The following is a 22,199-nucleotide window of genomic DNA, read 5'->3' as shown; positions in this document are numbered from 1 at the left end:
ATCATTTAACAGATCCCAGAGCCAAGATTTTCTATTTTCCTCAAAGCCCAAAATTCTTCACATAGAGCTAATGTATATATAAATAGATAATAGACAGATAGAGAGAGAGGCTAATAGACATTTCTATATCCCAGGGTAACTAACAGACCCAATATACTGAGGTAGTAAAGATGACTCATTTCAATTACTGCATGATCTCACTTGTATGTGGAATCTCAAATAGTCAAACTCATAGAAGGAGAGAGTAAAATCACGCTACCAGGGGCTGGGAGGAAATGGGGCGGTGTTCCTCAAAGGGTATAAAATTTCAGTGATGCAAGTTGAATAGATTCCAGAGATCTCATGTACAGCATGGTGACTATAGTTAACAGTACTGTATTGCATACTTGAAACTTGCTAGGAGTGCAGATCTTAAGTGTTCTTACCACACACGCACACACACGCGCACACACGCACGCATGCACACACGCGCACACACACACACTCAAACTATGAGAGCTGATGGATGTTAATTATCTTGATTGTCGTGATTATTTCACAATGTATATATTTAAATGTATTCCAAAACGTCAAGTTGTACCTGAAATGAGACAATTTGTATTTGTCGATTATACATCGGTAAAGCTGAAAAATAATAAAAGTTTCCTTCTTCTCCAACAAAAGCATCCCATTTACGAGAAGATGCTGTTTCCTTCCCCAGGAGAGAATAACTACTGTTAGAAATTTTAAAAACTCATCTAAAAGTGTCCCCCACCGTCCTTCACATGTCATAGTTATGCAAACAAGGTGAAATGTATGTTACTTGACTGGATTTGTTAGTGGAACTTTGGCACCTTAATTATTGTAAAATCGTATTCAGAGCCAACAGTGACTGAAATTGGATGTCAAGTTTGATTGTGGCTTAAAAAATGAAATGTCCTGTCCTGGGAGGCACTGTGTCCTAGAAGAGGTACCTGAGTGTCAAGCTCCTCACATGGGCAGAGTTCTTCAGCAGGTCTGGGAAAACATGCTGTATGGTTGATTTCATTTACATATAAACAATGGAAAATTGGGCCGCTCCCCCAAAGATCTGACCTAGCCAGACCATAGCATTCACACTTGAGAATCGGAGAGGTCCTCTTCTGCCTGCCATGAAGAGACAGCACGTCTACAGCATCACGGGGCAGTGCCAAGAGGGAAGAGGCAGAGACAAAAACTGCTGGGCTTCCTGAGAGCTTCCCAGTTCCCTGCTTCTGGGGCTACGTTTCAGCTTCACCTGCGTATCCCATGGGACACCCTGTTTCTTATAACTCATTCTCCTTCTGAGCTTTGCTAACTCTTTATGGTCTCTTTTACATGCAAATACAGAACTTTAAGTGGCCAGTGCGTCTTGGATTGGTAATGGCTAGAACCAGATAGCCTGGTCAATTAAAACCAGAGCCATAATAATTTGCCATAGATCAGGATAGTTTGCTTTTCCTTGCAAATTAGAGAGACTGTACACACATCTCCCATAGATTCTAGCTTTAAATACTTTTTGCTTATAAACTTAGGAAGACATTTTGAAGATTATCTATTCTATGAAGTATCCAATTCAGAAGTGCTTTCCGTAATACCTCTCCCTTTCAGGGATGTTTGTCCAGTTTGGGAAGGAAGGCTGCCTTGCATCTCATCAGACTTTCTTTGCAGGGTGAATCCCACCGCATGAGTTTTGATAAAGACAGGGCTCTGCTTCTCTTTGAAGGGGTCAGAAGAGGCCAGCAATTCTCTTCCTCCTTTCTGCCAGCTCAGAAATAGAAAGGGGGAAATGAGACCTGACTCACTGAACATCCTGCCGTGATATGTGAGTCCAGAAGGAGGGATATCAGTGTGGGACAAAGAGTGAGCGCCCAGTGGTGGCAGCTCTATAGTCAGGTCACGCCATGTTGCAGGTGTGATAGAACTAGGCTACATCATCTAACTACCCTCCAGCCCATTGGTCCCTGCTGGTTTCCTGAGTCATGGTGTCTTCTACTCTTGTGGATTCTGAAAGCCGCCTGTTAATTTCAATACATTCATTTTCTATTTAAGTTACACCAGCCCTGTTGCCATTGTTTGCAACCCAATGGCTGATATGATAGCAGGGGGTCATTCAGCCTCCCTGGGTCCTGCCAGAGACTCACAGGGAAGTCCAGGTCATCTGTAGGTAGCTCTTAAGAAGTTCTTTCCCTCACACTCTTTTTTTTTGACTTTCACAAACGTAAAATAAATCTGTAGCTTTATTCATAGGCTGAGGTATGGGGGAAGGAGCATGGAACTTCCATGCCCTATCTGGACTTACCATCCTCCCAGGCTCTCCACACGTTCAGCTGTCATTGTTCAAGAGCTAAATCTTCATCTCTCCAACCTTCCCCTTCCCAGAGGTCAAAGCCCTAACTCTCTAATCACTTGGTATTTCTGGTGATCAGCTCCAACCCGAGGAGCTGATCAGCTCCAAGAACTATAGGTATCTTGGAATTACATAGTCATATATGTACAGGAGAGTGAGAGAGAAAGAGATAGAAAAAACCAACAACAACAACAGAGAAAGAGAAGCCATGGAAGGAGGAATCCATAAAGAGAAAGATGATCATCTAGGTGGTTTAGACAGTGCTACCCACTGACTACGCAGTGAGCAAATGCCCCCAGCTGAGCACAGAGTACATGCAGGGATCCTGCTGTCCCTCTGTTTTGGCTCCGACATCCCTTAGCCTGACCCTTAACATGGCCATTGCATGTTCATACAACATGGTCCTGAAGTGTCAGCCATCCTGTGCATTTGGGGCTCGGCTGTAGATACAGCAATCTGCTCCAATACGGGAGGGGAAACTGGCCGCACTGGACTTGCAAAGAGATTCTCTCGTCCTGTCCTTTTTTTGAGATGCCCAAGGAAAATTCTGATTTTTAGCATCAATGCTGAAACAGTCATGGTCACATGACTCACTCCCTTTTCTCCTTCAAGTCTTTGCTCAAATGACACCTTACCAAAGGGTGTGTGTTGACAATTACTTTGAAATAATAATCCCTGCCCTGGCCACCAGCTTTTCATATGCCTTTTTCTTGGGTAATCTTCTCAAAAGCACATTTTACTATCTGCCCCATCCATACATATTTACTTGCGAATTTTTATGTGTTTTTTTTCCTCTACTAGAATACAAGCTCCCAGAGACCAGACATCTTTTCTGTCTGTTCTGTTTACTTTATATCCCCGGCACCTGAGCAATGACAGTCACAGAGCAGGTGTTCGATAAGCATTTATCATCAGACACATAAACATCTACCTCACAAACCCAACTCACCTGCAGTTTGGGAGATCCACCCTCCCCTGATCTCTCCTGCTTCCAAAAAGGTCCCAATTCGGTATTTATTTCTTCCTGTGAATTCTATTACCTTTTCCAGCTGACTGGTGAAAAGCTTTGATGCAGACTAAAGAAATTGCAGCTTCCATGAGGAAGAGGGGTTGAGGGGGCTGGCTTGAGAAAGCGGTTAGTGGGTGACCACAAACAAAAATATTCTACTAAATCACAATGACTAAAGAGACAGCAGCTTGACTTTCGACGCAGAGCTGCATCTTTAAGAACCTCAAAGAAGTCGAGCAAATCTCCAGGCTGACTTTCGAGGGTTGTTTTGATGGAAATATCACCATTGGTTCAAATCCCAACTCTTTCACTTACTGGTTACGTGATCATGGGCAAGTTAATCATTGCCCTGTGCCTCAGTATTCCTATCTGTAAAACAGGAGTGAGAGTCTACTTCATAGTGTTAATATGAGATTATATGCCTTCCTATATTCTGCAAATATTTATTTAGAAACTGCCATGTTCCAAACATCGTTTCGGTAATCAGAGACACAGCTGTGAATAAGACAGTCCTTTCTCTTAAAGAGCACAGATAAATAAATGACCAGGGTTTTTCAGGTAGTAAGAAGATAACTGGGGATTTCTTCAAATTGATGGCGATTTCTCTTGGGAAAATGATGGTGATTTCTCTTGGGAAAATACGTAGAAGTTAAATTGCTAAGTCATAGAATATGTGTATAATAAGAAATATGTTTGGTCTTTGTGCCCACGTCCTGGCCCAGAGCTCCCCAAACCCTAGGAGTTTCCTGAGTGATAGAAGTTTTTTGTTGTTGTTGTTTTTTGTTTGTTTTTTTTGCGGTACGCGGGCCTCTCACTGTCGTGGCCTCTCCCGTTGCGGAGCACAGGCTCCGGACGCGCAGGCTCAGCGGCCATGGCAATGTATCACGTAAAAAGTGACTTAAACCATCTAATGAAACAAAAAGTCATAATCACATGGACAACAAAATAAAAAGCATTGTCCATTTTACTGTTTGCAAAGTGCTTTATTCCTATGGGTGATGCAAATGTATAAGAAGGTTTTCTTTTTTCCTCTCAGCCTTTGCAGGACCTAAAGAAACAGCCTCGTATTTTGAAAAAAAAAAATTTTAATATGTATGTACATATATAAATATTTATATATAAACACACATATATATATTTCATCTGAAAAACTGACCTAGTGTAGCAACGACATTTTGAAGGCATCTCATAGAACACGAAGATGGTTCGGTATTATGAACTGAAAACGCTATTGCTTTCTTGGACCGCGAGGATAATTACCCGAATGGACTCCAAAGCCCTTGGATCTTCATTTTCCATCTGGAAAATAGTAGTGACCTGACCATCCTGAGTCAGAGTACCCTATAAAAACACCGAAGCCCAGGTCATATTGTCCTGCGAACCTTCTCTTCTACTTAAAAAATCTAAACCGTAAATATACCAGAATAACTTAAATAAATTTTATAAATTCATAGTACTAACACTTCATCCACAAGAAATCTAAAAGGTAGTGCTTGCATTTTGTAAACAAGAAACCCTCAAAATAAAAGGTGTTCATTTTTTCCTGAATGCCATTTTCAAAATTCCACTTTCCCTTCTCTTTTTGGATCCACATTTACTTACAAGCATAGAGACACCTGGTGAGGACTCACTGGTGTCTGTGGCACAGGCCTCCAATGTCCCAGGACCAAAAGGACGGGATAAAGCTGTTAATAGGAGACAATTATAAAAAGTGCTGAGGGCTTCCCTGGTGGCTCAGTGGTTGAGAATCCGCCTGCCGATGCAGGGGACACGGGTTCTAGCCCTGGTCCGGGAAGATCCCACATGCCGCGGAGCAACTAAGCCCGTGCGCCACAACTACTGAGCCTGCGCTCTAGAGCCCATGAACCACAACTGCTGAGCCCGCGAGCCACAACTACTGAAGCCTAGTGTGCCTAGAGCCCGTGCTCCGCAACAAGAGAAGCCACCGCAATGAGAAACCCGCGCACCGCAAGGAAGACCCAACGTAGCCAAAAATAAATAAATAAAGTGCCGAGCAAAAAGGTGGATGGGAGAGAGAGTGGATTTGCAAATCTGGGAGCAATTTGGTTCCTTTCCTGCCAGCCTTTTAGAAGCATGAAAGCATGCTGCTTCACAGGTTAGTGTCACAAAGGCAATTTTTATGTTGTATGTCCATTATTATAGGATACCCGCAAGGTCTGGGGAAAGAGCCGAGCTTGGTAAGCTGCGATAATGAAGACGTATGAAGCTATCCAAACGCTGGATTGCCAGAGAGCGCTCCCTTTCCATAATAACGACAAGGGACGGCATTGACCACGTGGCAGAGATGATGCTGTGATGCTGCCAGGCCCACGAAGCGCACACATGGACAAAAATAGCCCGAGAAGAATTTGCTCAGTAACGTACCGTGATCTGTCAGTTGAAATGTCTGCAGCCATCTTTGGGGATCCAAGCAGAATCCCCAGTAGTCTGGAGGTTTTCTTATCCCTCCAGAGCTCTGCGTGTCTGAGCCACCAGCGCCTTGTCACTCCCAGCCCCACAAGAATTCCCCCGCCCTCCTCTTCCCACAAACAGACGAGACCAAACCAGTAACTCAAAGCAAGAGGGAAAACGGGGTCATGGCCTCATCCATCACTACACCTGAGCGGTAAGGTAGTTTGGTTCCTGGACTGGAACGTGAGAAACATTGGGGCTCTTTCTCTTATCGCCACGTTGGAGCATCTGGAAACATTTGTACCCAGGCTGCTAGGGAACAAAATGAAAGATCAATTTTTGGAGGTGACATTTCTTGGTGCCTTCTTTTTAAAACCTGCGTCTATTATCTCAAGTTCGGAAACACAGGCATTGAACTCTCTGGAAGGAAAGAAATGCGTGCCTAGAAAACTAGTGCCCAATCATATGGAGATTTGCTTTTTCTCATTTCAGGCAGCTGGGAAACAAGGAGCAGAAGCCCAGCTTCGTGATCTCTGAGCGTCTGGATGAAGCAAAGGTCGCCTCCTGTTTCCCAAACCTTGAACGGAGCCGTGAGTATCCACGTGGTACGCGTATTTCATTGACATCTGGAGGGGCGTTCAGTGTTGGATGTAGACCCCAGCACTCACCACAGCAGGGACGGTTCCTTTTTGTCTGAAATTCTGAGCCTCTCCCCTGCGTCCCAAGCTTGTGTGTGCCTCAGGCGTTGGGAGATCAGAGGGGTTTCTCCCTGTCGTGATGTGCTTGTGAATGGCTGCATTTGAAAAGCAAAAATATATGTGGATGGAATTCAATAGAAGAATGTTGAAATGTACATTTTCATGTTAAAAATGATGATTTACCCTGTGGTGAGAAGAGATATTTATCCTAGAAAATGAAGTCACTTTCCAGTTCCATCTACAATCCTGACACAGGCCACACCCTTTCGAGGTGAGAATCCCTGGAATCGGTGCATTTTGTGATGTCCTCATCCAGTACATGTCTTTCCCCCATCAGTTGAAATACTGCAGAGTGGGATGTCAAAGGTTTAAAACACATCGCTTTATGGATACCAGGGGGAGAAGGGACGAGGGGTGGGATGGATTGGGAGATTGGGACTGACATTATACACTACTATGTAGGAAATAGATAACTAATGAGAACCTACTGTAGAGCACAGGGAACTCTACTCAGTTCTTCGTGGTGACCTAAATGGGAAGGAAATCCAAAGAAGAGGGGATATATTTATACGTATAACTGATTCACTTTGCTGTACAGCAGAAACTAACACCACACTGTAAAGCAAATATACTCTAATAAAAATTAATTAAAAATAAAATGTAGGGCTTCCCTGGTGGCGCAGTGGCTGAGAGTCTACCTGCCGATGCAGGGGACACAGGTTCGTGCCCCGTTCCGGGAAGATCCCACATGCCGCGGAGCGGCTGGGCCCGGGAGCCGTGGCCGCTGAGCCTGCGCGTCCGGAGCCTGTGCTCCGCACCGGGAGAGGCCACAACAGTGAGAGGCCCGCGTACGGCAAAAAATAAATAAATAAAATAAAATGTATAGCTTTGCATGATATAATATAAAAATGTAATTATTCCAAGACATACACCTTTCAGTGTTGTCATCCACATTTTGCCCTAACTTTTCCACCACCCATTTAATGCGCCGCTCTTCTGTACAAGGAATGACATGTATTTCATTCTACAAGGTGATTTTCCCAGAGGAATCATCACTTAGTTTAAAAACCTTTTACCCTGTATCAACACAGAGATTGAAGGCGGGGATGTGATGAAATTATTGAAGTGGCTGAAATGAAGAAAAAAACATAACCTTCCTGGTTCAGAACTGTGTGAGGTGTGTGTGTGTGTGTGTGTGTGTGTAGGTGTGTGTGTGCACACGTGCATGCAGAGTAGTTCTAACAGCTACAGCTTACCCTGGAATTCCCAAAATCTGCACATAAAACAGAACAACACCTTTACAAAAGGGTTAAATAAGAATTATGATAAGAATCTGCAATAGCTGGTTTTCAAATAAAGATTAAAACTTTTTAAAAATGTACATAGTCTAAAGATGTGGCAACAAGACAAAAAATACGTTTTTCTATCTGTGTTGATGTTCTCAATTTCCCAAATATTCTGTCTATATGGCATATGGACCTGTGATAAACACATAAAAAGCATAGAAGAGGAAGCATCGCCACGTCACGGAATGCTGCTCTCAAAGGCGTGCCAGTCTCAGCTGCGAGTCTATGCTGCCCCCCGACCTTGTGGGATATTAGAGTTGAAGCATTAGTTACCCATTATCCAAGGTCTCAGGATGTCCGGGAATCACACCTCTTTAGAACCTTGAAGATAATCCCAGGAAACCACTGTTGTCTTCTAGCCAAAACTCCGTCTCTGTACCCCGAATTGAATCTCAGAGACAGATTTTTGGGTGAAGTAGAAAAGAATGGCTTTATTGCTTTGCCAGGCAAAGGGGGCCACGGTGGGCTAATGCCCACAAAACTGTGTGTTCCCCACCCCCCGCCAGCGGGTAGTGAGGAGTTTTATAGCAATGGTTCAAAGAGGAGGGCGTGGCCAGCTCATGGATCTTCTTCTGATTGGTTGGTGGGGATGTAATTGGGAGTTGGCATCATCAACCTTCTGGTTCCTATTGGTCTGGGGTCTAGATGCTTGTGGGCAGCATGCAGTTAACTTCTCCCACCTGATGGGGGTTTCAGTATCTGCAAAACAGTTCAGTGTCTTATTGCTAGGTGCATCCCTCGAGGGGGAACCAGGACCCTGCCCCAAGGCCGCACTCTTGTCTCCTGACTGCTCCTCCCTTGTCTCTGCATCCCCTCCCTCCCCTGTTTGGCAACTGTTTGAACCTGCCCTTTGGAACTCAGGGAAGATCTTGGAGGCTGAATGAAGCCTATTTCCTGTAATCAGAAAATGCGGGACACAGAAAGACTTTTGTGCCCAGGAGCCCCACGGGGTCCTGCTTCGTTTCAGACGGCTTGGTGGAGATTTAAGGAGAGAGGTAAACCAGCTTCCAGCTATGCACCCAGGTCTGTGATGGTTACAGGTTTGCCAGGAAAATCACTGCATCTCAGCCACGATGGAGCTGGAGAGGGAGGGAGAACATTCAAGGTTGAGGAAGAAAGTGTCTGCTTCACATAGTCCTACAAACAAAAACTCCTGAAGCTGAAATTCAACGTGTAAGAAAATCAACCATTATAATCCCATGGATGTTTTATTTTTAATCACAACTTTATTATAACCATTTGCAACTTTGTAATTGATATTTATACCAAAACAGTTTACTAATTGACTGCCAAAAGAACACATTTGCTGAACTGGTTTATTAAAGCATTTCATAATTATCTGATTTCACAGGCCAAATAAAGGATTTCTAAAAAGAACAACCTACTTCATTTTTGGTCTTTGATTCAAACTATAATAACAGTGTCTTCTTTATAAAAAGTTTTGGATTATTTTAGTGGCAGTAATTTAAAAATTCAAAAATAATACACATCTTGGCACAGGGTATTCAAAGTACATGAATCATTACATTAAAAAATGAATACGGGGGCTTCCCCGGTGGCGCAGCGGTTAGGAGCCCGCCTGCCGATGCGGGGGACACGGGTTCGTGCCCCGGTCCAGGAAGATCCCACATGCCGCGGAGCGGCTGCGCCCGTGAGCCATGGCCTCTGAGCCTGCGCGTCCGGAGCCTGTGCTCCGCAACGGGAGAGGCCACAGCAGTGAGAGGCCCGCGTACCGCAAAAAAAAATAATAATAATAATATGTATGCTCAGAGAATGATACAGGTGGAATAAATCTGTTTAAAGGATGGTGTTTAGCCATCGTCTTCTGCTTCTGATTGGCTCAGATATTTATGAAACAACGATGGGCAAGACCTGATGACATTCTTTTTTTTTGTTTGTTTTTTGTGGTGCGCGGGTCTCTCACTGTTGTGGCCTCTCCCGTTGCGGAGCACAGGCTCCGGACGCGCAGGCTCAGCAGCCATGGCTCACGGGCCCAGCCGCTCCGCGGCATGTGGGATCTTCCGGGACCGGGGCACGAACCCGTGTCCCCTGCATCGGCAGGCGGGCTCTCAACCGCTGCGCCACCAGGGAAGCCCCTGATGACATTCTTGAGTGCCCCAGGAAATCACAGTGGAGACAAAATCTTAATCACCTAAAGACATCAGTCCTTTCAATTAAACATCTATTTGCAAATTAATTCTGGAGAAGAAGGCATCACCACTAAACCAGCTTTGGGTAAAACAGACATTAGAAAGCAGTTCAATTGTGGACTAACATTGTACAGTAACTTTTTACTGTTTTATTAAGAATATCTAATATTCAATCTCCAAGCTATTATCCTATCAATATTAGCCAGAAAAGATTTTCAGTAGTATAACAGAAAAGATAGAACATAAGACTCTGGTAATTTTTTTAAAAGTTATTTTATTGACATATAGTTGATTTACAATGTTGTGTTAATTTCTGCTGTACAGCAAAGTGATTCAGTTATACATGTATATTATTTTTCATATTCTTTTCCATGATGGTTTATCACAGGATGTTGAATAGAGTTCCCTGTGCTTTACAGTAGGACCTTGTTGTTTATCCATCCTATAGATGCAAGTTTGCATCTGCTCATCCCAAACTCCCAGTGCATCCCTCCGCCACCCCCCTCCCCCTTGTCAACCACAAGTCTGTGCTCTGTGTCTGTTAAGACTCTCTGGTAATTTTATATTTTGTGCGAAAAATGGAATCTTAAACTTTCAAAAAGTGGGCTCCACTGCCCAAGTCCAAGTACAGCAAAATGGTTCAGCTTCAAGGTTAGACAGTAAAAACATTCAAGGGTTCCCTATCTTTATTCGTAATACACAGACAGTAGAGAGTCATACTGGTGGGAACGTGCTGGCTTCATCTGTGTTGTAACTTAGATTTTCCTGCAAAATGAGGTCACATCACCAGTGTTAGTTTACTGTTTCTAACCACAATCCAGTGGGATGGTACTGGCTCGTGTTATTACTCTCATTTCATTGTTGATGAAGGGCTCAGAGAGGTTAAGGGTTTTGCCTCAATCACCCATCTGACCCATAACCTTGGAGCAACATAAACTCCCCAATTTTTTGAGCCCAAATCTTAAGTCTGCCTATGTCTCCACGTGGCCATATTATGAATTGGGTTCCTTAAAGCTGCCTATTTACTGAAAGTCAGTGGATTCCTCTGAGTCAGTAACAAGCCTGAACTGTGAACCTGTCTGAAGGGCGTAGCCAAGTGCAACCGATGTCTTATACTGACAGCTGCATTCAAGATACTCTGTGTCTTTCTCAAATAAGTGGTTTCCCTGACTAGAAAGGCTCAAGACCCCAGGACACAAAGTTGCTACCTTTTCTTCTCTGCTGCAAAGAGAAGCCTCTCTAATCAATCTCTAACTGTGCAGTAAGCCTACTTATATCACCAACGTAAAACACACCCATGACAAGATAGGCGGTGAATCAGTTTTCTATTCCTGCTGTAACAAATTTCCAAAAAGTAGGTGGCATACATTAACCCCAGTTTATTCCCCTAGAGTTCTGGAAATCACAAGTCTGTCATGGGTCTCACTGGGCTAAAATCAAGGTGTCAGCGGGCCGCGTTCCTTTGTGATGTCTGTAGAGGACAATCTGTTTGTTTGCCGGTTCCAGTACCCAGAGGCCCCCGCATTCCTCCACAGAGGCCACTTCCTCCATATTTTAAAGCCAGCAATGTCTCATCTCTATAGCTGGACCCGCCATCACATCTCTTGCTTTGACTCTCCGCTTCTGCCTCCCTGTTCTGATTTTAAGGGCCCTTGTGACTAGACTGGGCTCCCCTGGATAATCCAGGATACTCTCCTGACTTTAACATCAGCTTATTAGCAACCTTAATCCCATCTGCAACCTTAATTCCCCTTTGCCATGTAAAGTAACATAGTCACCGGTTCTCCGAGTTGGGACGTGGGCGTCTTTGGGGGCTATTATTCTGCCTACCAAGGAGGGAACTAAAACTTTGGATAAGTCATCTCACTTGGCTGAGATAGCAGCGGATGCTGCATACCTGACCTAGGGCCCCAGCCCCTCTTCTGTCATCCAATAAACAGGCTCTGCATACTGAGAGGAGTGGGCACAGGGCAGACCAATCATCGTGTCCACCCCCCTAGCCACCGTGTTTGGTGGAAGTGTTACCAAAAGTGGGGTCTGGCTGCTCACCACTCAAAAGCCAATACTCGAGAGGCAAGCTTGGTGGAAAGGAAAGTTTGCTTTATCTTGGAGGCTGGCAACTGGGGGAGAGGATGGACCCACCTCCAGAGGCTGACTTCCCCCTCTGACAATCAGTGGGCAAGAGCTTTTAAAGGGGAGTTTCAGGGGGGCACAGGCAGAGGAGGGGCTCCATGCAGAACCAGCACAGGCAGCTCCGACAGGCGTCGTGAAGGTGGTCATGTGCTGGTCTGATCAGCGTCATCATGATTGTTTCGAGTACAGTTTATCTTTAGCTCCAGGGTCCATTTGAGGCCAGTTCTCGCAATTCTGGCCGCTTACAGCCTGGTCATCGTGTAGTTCACTTCTCCACCTGATGAGGGTTTCAGCATCGGTAAGACGGCTCCCAGGACACGGCTCAGAATATGATCTCTAGCCCTTGAGGAGGAACGAAAGGGCCCTGGCTTTGCTTAGTGACTAAACTATTATTACTTGGTCTTGTTGGACTGTTTACCTTGCCTTCTGCTTTTTCTAACTTCTCTGATTAAACATATTCTTTGACTAAAGTTTTTCTACAGACGAAAGGCGGGTGGAAGTCATGAGGGGGAAGGACCGTAGGGTCCTGCTCTGTTTCAGAAGGATGGGCAGGGGACCCATGCTGGCTCACTCACTGTCCTCTAGGATTTTCCAATCTGAAGCTGATAGAAATGACCCGCTTGCCCCCCACCCGCCGAACCCTGAAGGTTCTGCTACTATTTGAACAAAGGGCTTCATGCAGTCGCATTTTCCTTAGGTTGGAAAGGGCATGTTTGCGGCACAGAGAATGAAACCAGTTTGTAGAAACGAGGAAGGGAAGAAAGACAAGAGGGAGAGATGAGAAGAACAATTTCTAGCAGTGTTTTAAGTCCCAGAATCCGAGGGAGTGTTAACAAGGCCAGCTCACCTCCACATAGAACAACTTTATGAGGCAAGAAATTACCCGGTTTTGCTTAAGTTGACCTAGTCTAAGCTTTCCTCCTTTGCTACCAGAGTCCTGAGAAACCCAGACAGAATGCCAAGATTATTTCTTGAGGAACATCAGGGTTCCTAGAAAAAGTTGGAGAAATGCTGGCCTGTGGCGTGAAGGCAAAACAGGTCTCAGTAGGGGATTCTGTGATCTTCTAAGAGGGGGAGACATGAAATCCTTCCCACTCACAATCTTGCGGAAAACCTTAGGTAAAAGAAGCAAATATTATTTTCCATCTGGGTTTTGGAAATCAAGGTCAGAGGCAAAGCATCGGAAAGAAAGACATTTAAACCAGACCTAGGAGGGGTCACTAGTTAATCTCAATCCATGAACGCACAAAGAAGCCTCTGCTTCCCTGGAAAGGACAGTTACTAAGAGATTGATGAGTTGAGATTCTCTGAGTGTGAGTTCCGGACCACAAGTTCACGGTTTCAAATCCCAGCCTTTCCTGGAATAGGACAGCAGTGCACCTAAACTTCCTGGGCCTCCATTTCCACACCTGAGAAATGGTGATAATGCCAGAACCTCAACTGAGGGGATTATCGGGAAGATTAACTGAGCGAATTCATGCAAAATACTGCTTAGAAAAGCCAAGTTAGAGCTGACACATTTTCAGAGCTCAGTAATGCATTTGTTTTATCATCCTTATCACCTAAACATCCCCAATGACTGGACTGATCACGAAGCATGTGTCTGTTCTCTTCTATCCTTTTTATTGTTATTATTTATTTATTTATTTATTTATTTATTTATTTATTTATTGCGGTACGCAGGCCTCTCACTGCTGTGGCCTCTCCCGTTGCGGAGCACAGGCTCCGGACGCGCAGGCTCAGCGGCCATGGCTTATGGGCGCAGCCGCTCCGCGGCATGTGGGATCTTCCCGGACCGGGGCACGAACCCGTGTCCCCTGCATCGGCAGGCGGACTCTCAACCACTGCGCCACCAGGGAAGCCCTTGACACAAGTTTCTTTACCGCTCACCCACTCTCTGTTTACCCGAAAGGTAGATACATTCATGCCGTCACTTAAGCTTTTCTCCTGCCTTAAAATTAGATATTCAGCCCCAGCAATCATTGTCTCCATACCTCTCATCTCACTCACCTGCTGGGGAATCCACTGACGCAAAACTGTTTGATTTCTTGAGCCAATACCTATTTCTAAAGCCAACGCAAAAACAACAGCAAAAAACCACGAATCACATATTTCTTTATGGGATTTGGGGAAGTTTTCTTTTTCTTTTCTTTTTTCCCCTCCGGTGTGTTGACATGAACCTACCTGTCTTTAATAGGCTCCCTGAAATAATAGCTAAGGAAATACTATGAGCAAAGTGAATTGCTGTTACTGGGGAAAAAATTTATGACAAAATTAGGAAACAAGAAGTCACAAATGCACTTCAAAGCAGTGAGCCAGCTCTGCTGTATGAGCAGCTGTGCTGTATTGTAGTTTTATAGCCAAGGTGATGGCGTACCACACCAGCCTTCAGGTCAAAGGAGCACCGGGGACCAGGCTTGGGTGCATTTCTTTTTTTTTTTTTAATTTCTTTTTCAACTGAAGTATATTTGATGTACAATATTATATGTTACAGGCATGCAGTATAGTGATTCACAGTTTTGAAAGGTTATCCTCTATTTATAGTCATAATAAAGTATTGAATCTATCTCCCACGTTGTACAATACATCCTTGTAATTTATTTTATACGTAATAGTTTGTACCTCTTAAACCCCACTTCCCTCTCCCCACTGGTAACCCCTAGTTTGTTCTCTCTATTTGTGAGTCTGTTTCTTTTTTGTTATATTCACTAGTTTGTTGTCTTTTTTTAGATCCCACATATAAGTGATATAGTATTTGTTTGTCTCTGTCTGACTTATTTCACTTAGCATAATATCTTCCAAGTCCATCCATGTTTTTGCAAATGGCAAACTTTCATTCTTTTTTGTGGCTGAGTAATAGTCCATTGTATGTGTGTGTGTGTGTGTGTGTGTGTGTGTGTGTGTGTGTGTGTATAAAACATCTTCTTTATCTGTTCATCTGTGGATGGATGTTCCCATGACTTGGCTGTTATAAATAGTGCTGCTGTGAACATTAGGGTGCAGGTATCCTTTTGAGTCAGAGTTTTGTTTCGTTTTGTTCTTTCAGATAAGAATGGGATTGCTGGGTTATATGGTAGTTTTATTTTTAGTTTTTTGAGAAATGTCCATACTGTTTTCCACATTGGCTGCACCAATTCACATTCCCATCAACAGTGTACGAGGGATTTGGGTGTGTTTCTTGCCCTCGCCTAGTGGCAGATGGTTTTTGCTTTGTGCTGGATGAGGATCCAAGCTGTGCGTGTGTTCCGTGCCTGTCACCCGGCAGCATCTGTTCACCACCTGTCTCCATGGACATTCTGGAACACGAGTCGGCTGCTCCAGGTGCTACTTCTTCATTCTTAAGCCTTGGTACCTGAACCACCAAGCGGTCTCCCAGGCACCCTGCCTGGTCCCCAGTCCTTTTCATGAGCACCAGATGAAGACCTGTGAGAAAGAGATGGTCAGTACATGCAAACTTCCCTTGTATGTGGGGCTCCAAGGACTTCTTAGGTATGATGTTATTCCACAGTTGGCCTTTAAGAATCAAGACTTCTCTTGTTGTCTACTTAGAAGCTTTCCCATCAACCTTTCCTCTGTGCTCTGACTGATTGTGGAGTCTGCAATGATGGCGTCCAATTATCTCATATGACAGGAAGTGTGGAGATGCGTGGTTCCATTGGGTTCGGCAGCTCTGTGATGTCACTTCCTGCCTTTGCATTCTGCCATTTTCAGAAAATGTCTTTGTGATATGGAGTTTGTTGCCTTGTGGTTGTAAGCTCCTGCTACAGTCCCATGATACTGATCTCAGCAGATGGATAAAGGGCTCTTTCTGACCAAGGTTCTTCCTGTCCAGGAAGAAGATACTTCCCAGAAGCCTCCCAGAGCTTCCCCTTGTGTTTCATGGGCTAGAAGTAGATTGCACGCCAATCTCCAGACCCACGGAGAAAGGAATGATTAGGACCAGTTACATGTATATATCCAAGAACCTCAGTGAACCAAACAAGATAAACTTAAAGAAAACCACACCCAGACATATCATAATGAAAATGCTGAACACCAGAGATAAACTTTTTAAATCTTGAAAGTAGCTAGGGAAAAAATCACATTACATACTGGAGGTGGGGGAAGGGGGAAGGGGGACTTTAATTATTGTAGCTTTCTTATCAGAAACTATGGAGTCCATATATGTATAACTGAATCACTTTGCTGTATACCTGAAACTAACACAACATTGTAAATCAACTATATTTCAATTAAAAAATTAGAAAAAAAACCCCAGAAACTATGGAGTCTAGAAGACATTGGAATTATGTTTTTTGAAATACATGTTATTTTATTTTTTTTTAAAAATCTGAGGATTGGACCAGGGAGGGATGCTTCCTTCCTTGAGAACGAGATTCTCTACCTACAACTAAGCAAAATCAGAATTTGGTGGGCAAGAGAGAAGTGGAGTAAAATAATATAAAAACAGGCACATGTATACCCTACGAAGGTCAAGAGACAGAACATTAAGGATACGTGGAAAACTCCCGTGTGCCCTTTCTAACCTCGACTCCCACTCTCCTCTCCCAAGCAGTCAGTGATGACTGCCACAACACAGCTAAGATTTTATTAGGAATTTAAAACAGAATCTATGTTAGAGGTAACAAAGAGCTATTTCCCAAGCTTCAGGTTCACCAAAGCTATTCTTGGTCCAGCTGCTGATTCTGAAAATCTCTCAGGTAAGATGCACCAAAAGAAAGTCCATTCAGCTCAACTTGACCATTTTCTTGGGTGTAGGAATCTTCAGTCCCTCTTTGGAAATTTCCAGCATGGAGTAGATAGTGAGACTAAAGTTATAGGTTTTACACTCTGTTCTTTTTTCTTTTTTCCCAGTCTTTTTTCTCTCTGTGTTTCATCTGGAATTACTTTTACTGCCGTGTCTTCAAGTTCACTGGTCTTTGCTGTATTCTGTATTATCTGTTTTGCTGTTAATCCCACCCAGTGTCATTTTCATTCCTGTTAATGTCGTATTCTTCTCTGATAGTTCAACTTGATTCTTTTTTACATTTTCCATGCTTCTACTCAATCCTTACCTTAAACATATGGACTATATTAATAATGTTTTAATATCTTTGTCTACTAATCCTATCATCCATTGCATTCTTTTTTGACAGATACTGAAATTTACATACTTTAAAATAGATTTTTTCTGTAATTATTCTTGAGTTGTGTTATGAGACACACCTAAGCTTATTCAAAACAATGTGATCTTTCAATGCTTGCTTTTTAGCTTTGTTAGTCAGGACCCAATTATCCTTTAGTCTACTCTTTTTCTGCACTTTCCCATAATGTGAGGTTTTTACCTCACATTTATGCACTGTTCAGGCCTGAAAGTTTGAAGAGGACCCCCTGCAGATCCCTGGGGAGTTCTCTCCTCCTGTACTCTGTTCTGTGAGCTCTAGCTTCTTTCTCCTCCTCAGACCTCTATCTCTAACTCCTCAGCTCTGGAAACTACCAGGCTCTGCCTGGAGTGCCCTCTCTGTGCTGGGAACACAGCAACAAGGTAGGGCCATCACAGGACCCAATTAATTTGCATCCCTATATCAGAGATCAAAACCCTGTGTTGCCTTGTCACCAATGTCTGAAAACCATTGTTTCCTGTATTTTTCCCACTTTTTCTCTGTTTCAAGTAGGAGGTCTGATCCAGTTCCTGTTATTGCATCTTGGCCAGAAATGGACCTATCCCATTGCTCTTATAGTTATAGCATTTTATCCCTGGATTTGGACATTAAAACACCATCAACACGTGTTAGCTTAGGAAAGGATCCAAGCACTTCTTATGCATCAAATGATATCCTCAAAAGGGATTAAGACCTGTTTGCCTGGTTAAAACCCAGCATATGGTACCATGAAGCTTCTTGCATCACTCATATTGCTGTAAATATTAAACATGTTTATAGAAACACTTTTAATTACGTGCTGTTTGCACATGTGCTGAAACCACAATCCTAGGGTTCAGAGTTTACACATAAATTTATCACAGGAAAAAGAGAGAAAGATCTGCAGCTTTCGTGTTTTCACACTTCTACCGAAGAGAGGCTTTTAAGGGAGCAGGTCAGAAACACTTGACAAAGAGGCATAGTAAACCTGACTGTAGCCAGGAAAAAGTTGGACGCCCAACTACTTTTCTCTGAGCACCCCAAGAATCATCCCCTCATAGCACCCAGGATTTCCCAGCATAGTACTTCCACAACTTGCAATTATAAACTTAGTTTTGCTTTTATAAATCAGTTCTTAGTGTCAACGATTATGTCTATGAAGACTCAATCCCGTAGCTTTCAACACCAGCATTGTGGCAATCCCTCAGATGCCATCTTCTCCCATTATCTGTGCACATATCCTGGGTAAGACAGAGCCCAGGGCATCCACTCACAGATTTGAGTTTGGACACATAACTCAAGTCTAAAGAATCACGGTATTCTAGTCCCTGATTGATGGGTTCAGGTGTGATCATGTGACCTGAGTCAGATTAATGACATTAAGTCCATGATTTGGGCTGGAACTATTTTGGAGAAAAACAAATAAGCAGTTATCTTTCACTGAGGCCTTCTAAACTGTAAGGGTACAGGTTGGGAGGTGCTAGGAGCCTTTCAAGGTTAAAGATCTTGCTTGAATTCCAAATGAAGGAAGTCATATTCAAGGGGTGGAGACAGTCATATTCTTGGGAACAATGTCTGAGACGCTGGATCAAGCTGTGTCTGAAGCCCTTATCTCTGGAATGTCAGCTGTGTGAGCTGCCTTGTATAAGTCGGTCTGAATTAAATTTCCTGCCATTTGCTACTAAAAGTATCCAGCCTAATGAAAGCTATGTGAAAGCATCGTGCTAGGTATCAGGAAATAGAAAAATATAAACATTGATTTTTTTTTTCCAAATAAAAGTGTCCATCCAAGAGAACCTATATTAATGATCATTAACTACGATTCAAGTTAATGACTGATTCATGGGGCATTTGATAGAAAACTCATAAGTTTCTTGCCTCAGTGGTGGGGAATAATTATCCCATGATCTGTGCTTCCTTATCTATACTAGGCATTATAATATTCAATGACCTAAAAACTCAGGGCAATCTTAAACGTTTCAATTTTACTTCCAAGGGGTATATCCCAGGTAATGATGCTTGTCTATTTTCATGAAAGGAAAGGACTCTTAACTTCTCTGTCTCCACAGAATAGCACTGTTCTCTCAAATGCTGTCAATTACACACACTTCCCTGAAAAATAATCACACCTGGGATTCAGAGGTCAGAAAGAACTGCCGGTTGGAGAAACCTGTTTTATAACATCCTCTCAGTGCCATACAGAGGGAAACGATTACTAAACTGTATTTAATAATAGGAATATTAACTCTGCTAAACTCCTGGGGAAAAGGAAAAGAAAAATGTTTATGGTTACACGAGGGCAGGTCACCAAATGCAGCTCAGCAATTCCCTGTCCATTAATTCTGCCACATCCTAGAGAAATGGAAATAAAAATAAACAACTGGGACCTAATGAAACTTCAAAGCTTTTGCACAACGAAGGAAACCAAAAACAAGACCAAAAGACAACCCTCAGAATGGGAGAAAATATTTGCAAATGAAGCAACTGACAAAGGATCAATCTCCAAAATTTACAAGCAGCTCATGGAGCTCAGTAACAAAGAAACATACAACCCAATCCAAAAATGGGCAGAAGACCTAAATAGACATTTCTCCAAAGAAGATATACAGGTGGCCAACAAACACATGAAAGGATGCTCAACATCACTAATCATTAGAGAAATGCAAATCAAAACTACAATGAGGTATCATCTCACACCAGTCAGAATGGCCATCATTAAAAAATCTACAAACAATAAATTCTGGAGAGGGTGTGGAGAAAAGGGAGCCTTCTTGCACTGTTGGTGGGAATGTAAATTGATACAGCCACTATGGAGAACAGTATGGAGGTTCCTTAAAAAACTACAAATAGAACTACCATACGACCCAGCAATCCCACTACTAGGCATATACCCTGAGAAAACCGTAATTCAAAAGAGTCATGTACCAAAATGTTCACCGCAGCTCTATTTACAATAGCCAGGACATGGAAGCAACCTAAGTGTCCATCAACAGATGAATGGATAAAGAAGATGTGGCACATATATACAATGGAATATTAGCCATAAAAAGAAACAAAGTTGAGTTATTTGTGGTGAGGTGGATGGACCTAGAGTCTGTCATACAGAGTGAAGTAAGTCAGAAAGAGAAAGACAAATACCGTATGCTAACACATATATATGGAATCTAAGAAAAGAAAAAGAGGTCATGAGGAACCTAGGGGTAAGATGGGAATAAAGACACAGACCTACTAGAGCATGGACTTGAGGACACGGGGAGGGGGAAGGGTAAGCTGTGACAAAGCGAGAGAGTGGCATGGACATATATACACTACCAAACGTAAAATAGATAGCTAGTGGGAAGCAGCCACATAGCACAGGGAGATCAGCTCGGTGCTTTGTGACCACCTAGAGGGGTGGGATAGGGAGGGTGGGAGGGAGGGAGATGCAAGAGGGAGGGGATATGGGAACATGTGTATATGTATAACTGATTCACTTTGTTATAAAGCAGAAACTAGCACACCATTGTAAAGCAATTATACTCCAAAAAAGATGTTAAAAATGTATATATAAATGAGATACTTTTATAAGTCAAGGTTTGAGGCTCACAGACACGAACGCCTCTAAATTCTATTTGGCAAGGGAGGGGCAGACAAGCAGATATAGATATCCGATCTAAGTTTAACTGGCTACCAGAAAGGAAGAAAAAAATCCATGCCCTCACTTAATACTTTAATTTAAGGAGTTGGTTTATGCCTTGAGAAGGCATGTGGACCGTGACCAAAGAAAAGAAATGAAGATACCGTGTCGAGTAACTTAGACTGTGTGACGTTCTGGAATCTCACAGACTCCCTTAGTGAACATAATCTCTATTTTCATTTGTGAAGATGAAAATTGGAAATGGATTTCACCAGTGCTGCTAAAAGTGTTGTGTTATAAACTCCACAGAGAGGAAGAAGGTGGGTGACATTATCTCAGGAGAAGGGGCAACGTCCACATTTAGATGAGTGTGGGCAGGTCAGAGAAACACTGTCCCCCAATTTACCCTGATTTCCTTCAGCCTCAAAGACTTGGTCACCATGGACCCAGCTCCAAAAGTGGGGTTTGGGATCCAGATCCCCAATCAATCAGAGCCTGGAATTATTCTGGCCCCTTGTGATTGGTTCAAGAACAGCGTGTGGCTCCATTTATCCAATCAGAATGGGTTTCTTATTGTAACAGAGAAGAGAAAAGCTGATCCATATGGGATCTATTCCTTTAGCTCTAACCCTTGTGCCCTCTTGCCTGTGCCAAGTCATGCTGGCTCTGCACCTTTTGCAAAAGAATGTTGCCTAGAGCCTGAAATATACAGGATAACCCACTCTCAAGGCGCTGCGTCTCAGGCTTGACTGGTAAAAGTATAGCACTTTCCATTCATATAGAGACAAAAAGTTGCAGAACAGAGAATAACGCTTGTCTTGCTGGAGATTTACAAGAACATCTATCTTGACCTGACCTACATGGACAGCTGCGAGAACAATGGATTATCACATCCCCTCCAGGTCTGGCTGGCACCCGGAAGTTAGCAACAACCAGCCACACCCCGTTCCCTTTTAGTATAAAAGAAGCCTGAATTCTAAGTCATTGAAGGTTCTTTGGGACACTAGTCCACCATCTTCTCTGTCTGCTGGCTTTCCAAATAAAGTCACTATTCCTTGCCCCCAACACCTCATCTCTTGACTTATTGGCCTGTTGTGTGGTGAACAGTATGAGCTTGGACTTGGTAATACCATCATTGGCCACCCAAAGGTTTCTGCCCAAGGACAGACCTTTAACCGACACTGCATCACGCCCCCCCATGCCCCACCAGAGATCGCACTATCTGATTTCCTATGGGGATGTTGAAGATAGATCTGCTGGGCGTGCTGCCCAAAGCCACAAAGTCAGAGAGTGACAGGGCTGGAATTCACCCTCCGAGCTTCTGACGGGCTCCAAAGTGTTGTCAATTGTTCAAATATCAGCAGGACC

This window comes from Phocoena phocoena, chromosome 13 (genome assembly GCF_963924675.1).
Source record: "Phocoena phocoena chromosome 13, mPhoPho1.1, whole genome shotgun sequence".
Lineage (NCBI taxonomy): Eukaryota > Metazoa > Chordata > Mammalia > Artiodactyla > Phocoenidae > Phocoena > Phocoena phocoena.
The sequence above is the reverse complement of the archived record's forward strand: the minus strand, read 5'-3'. Positions refer to the sequence as shown.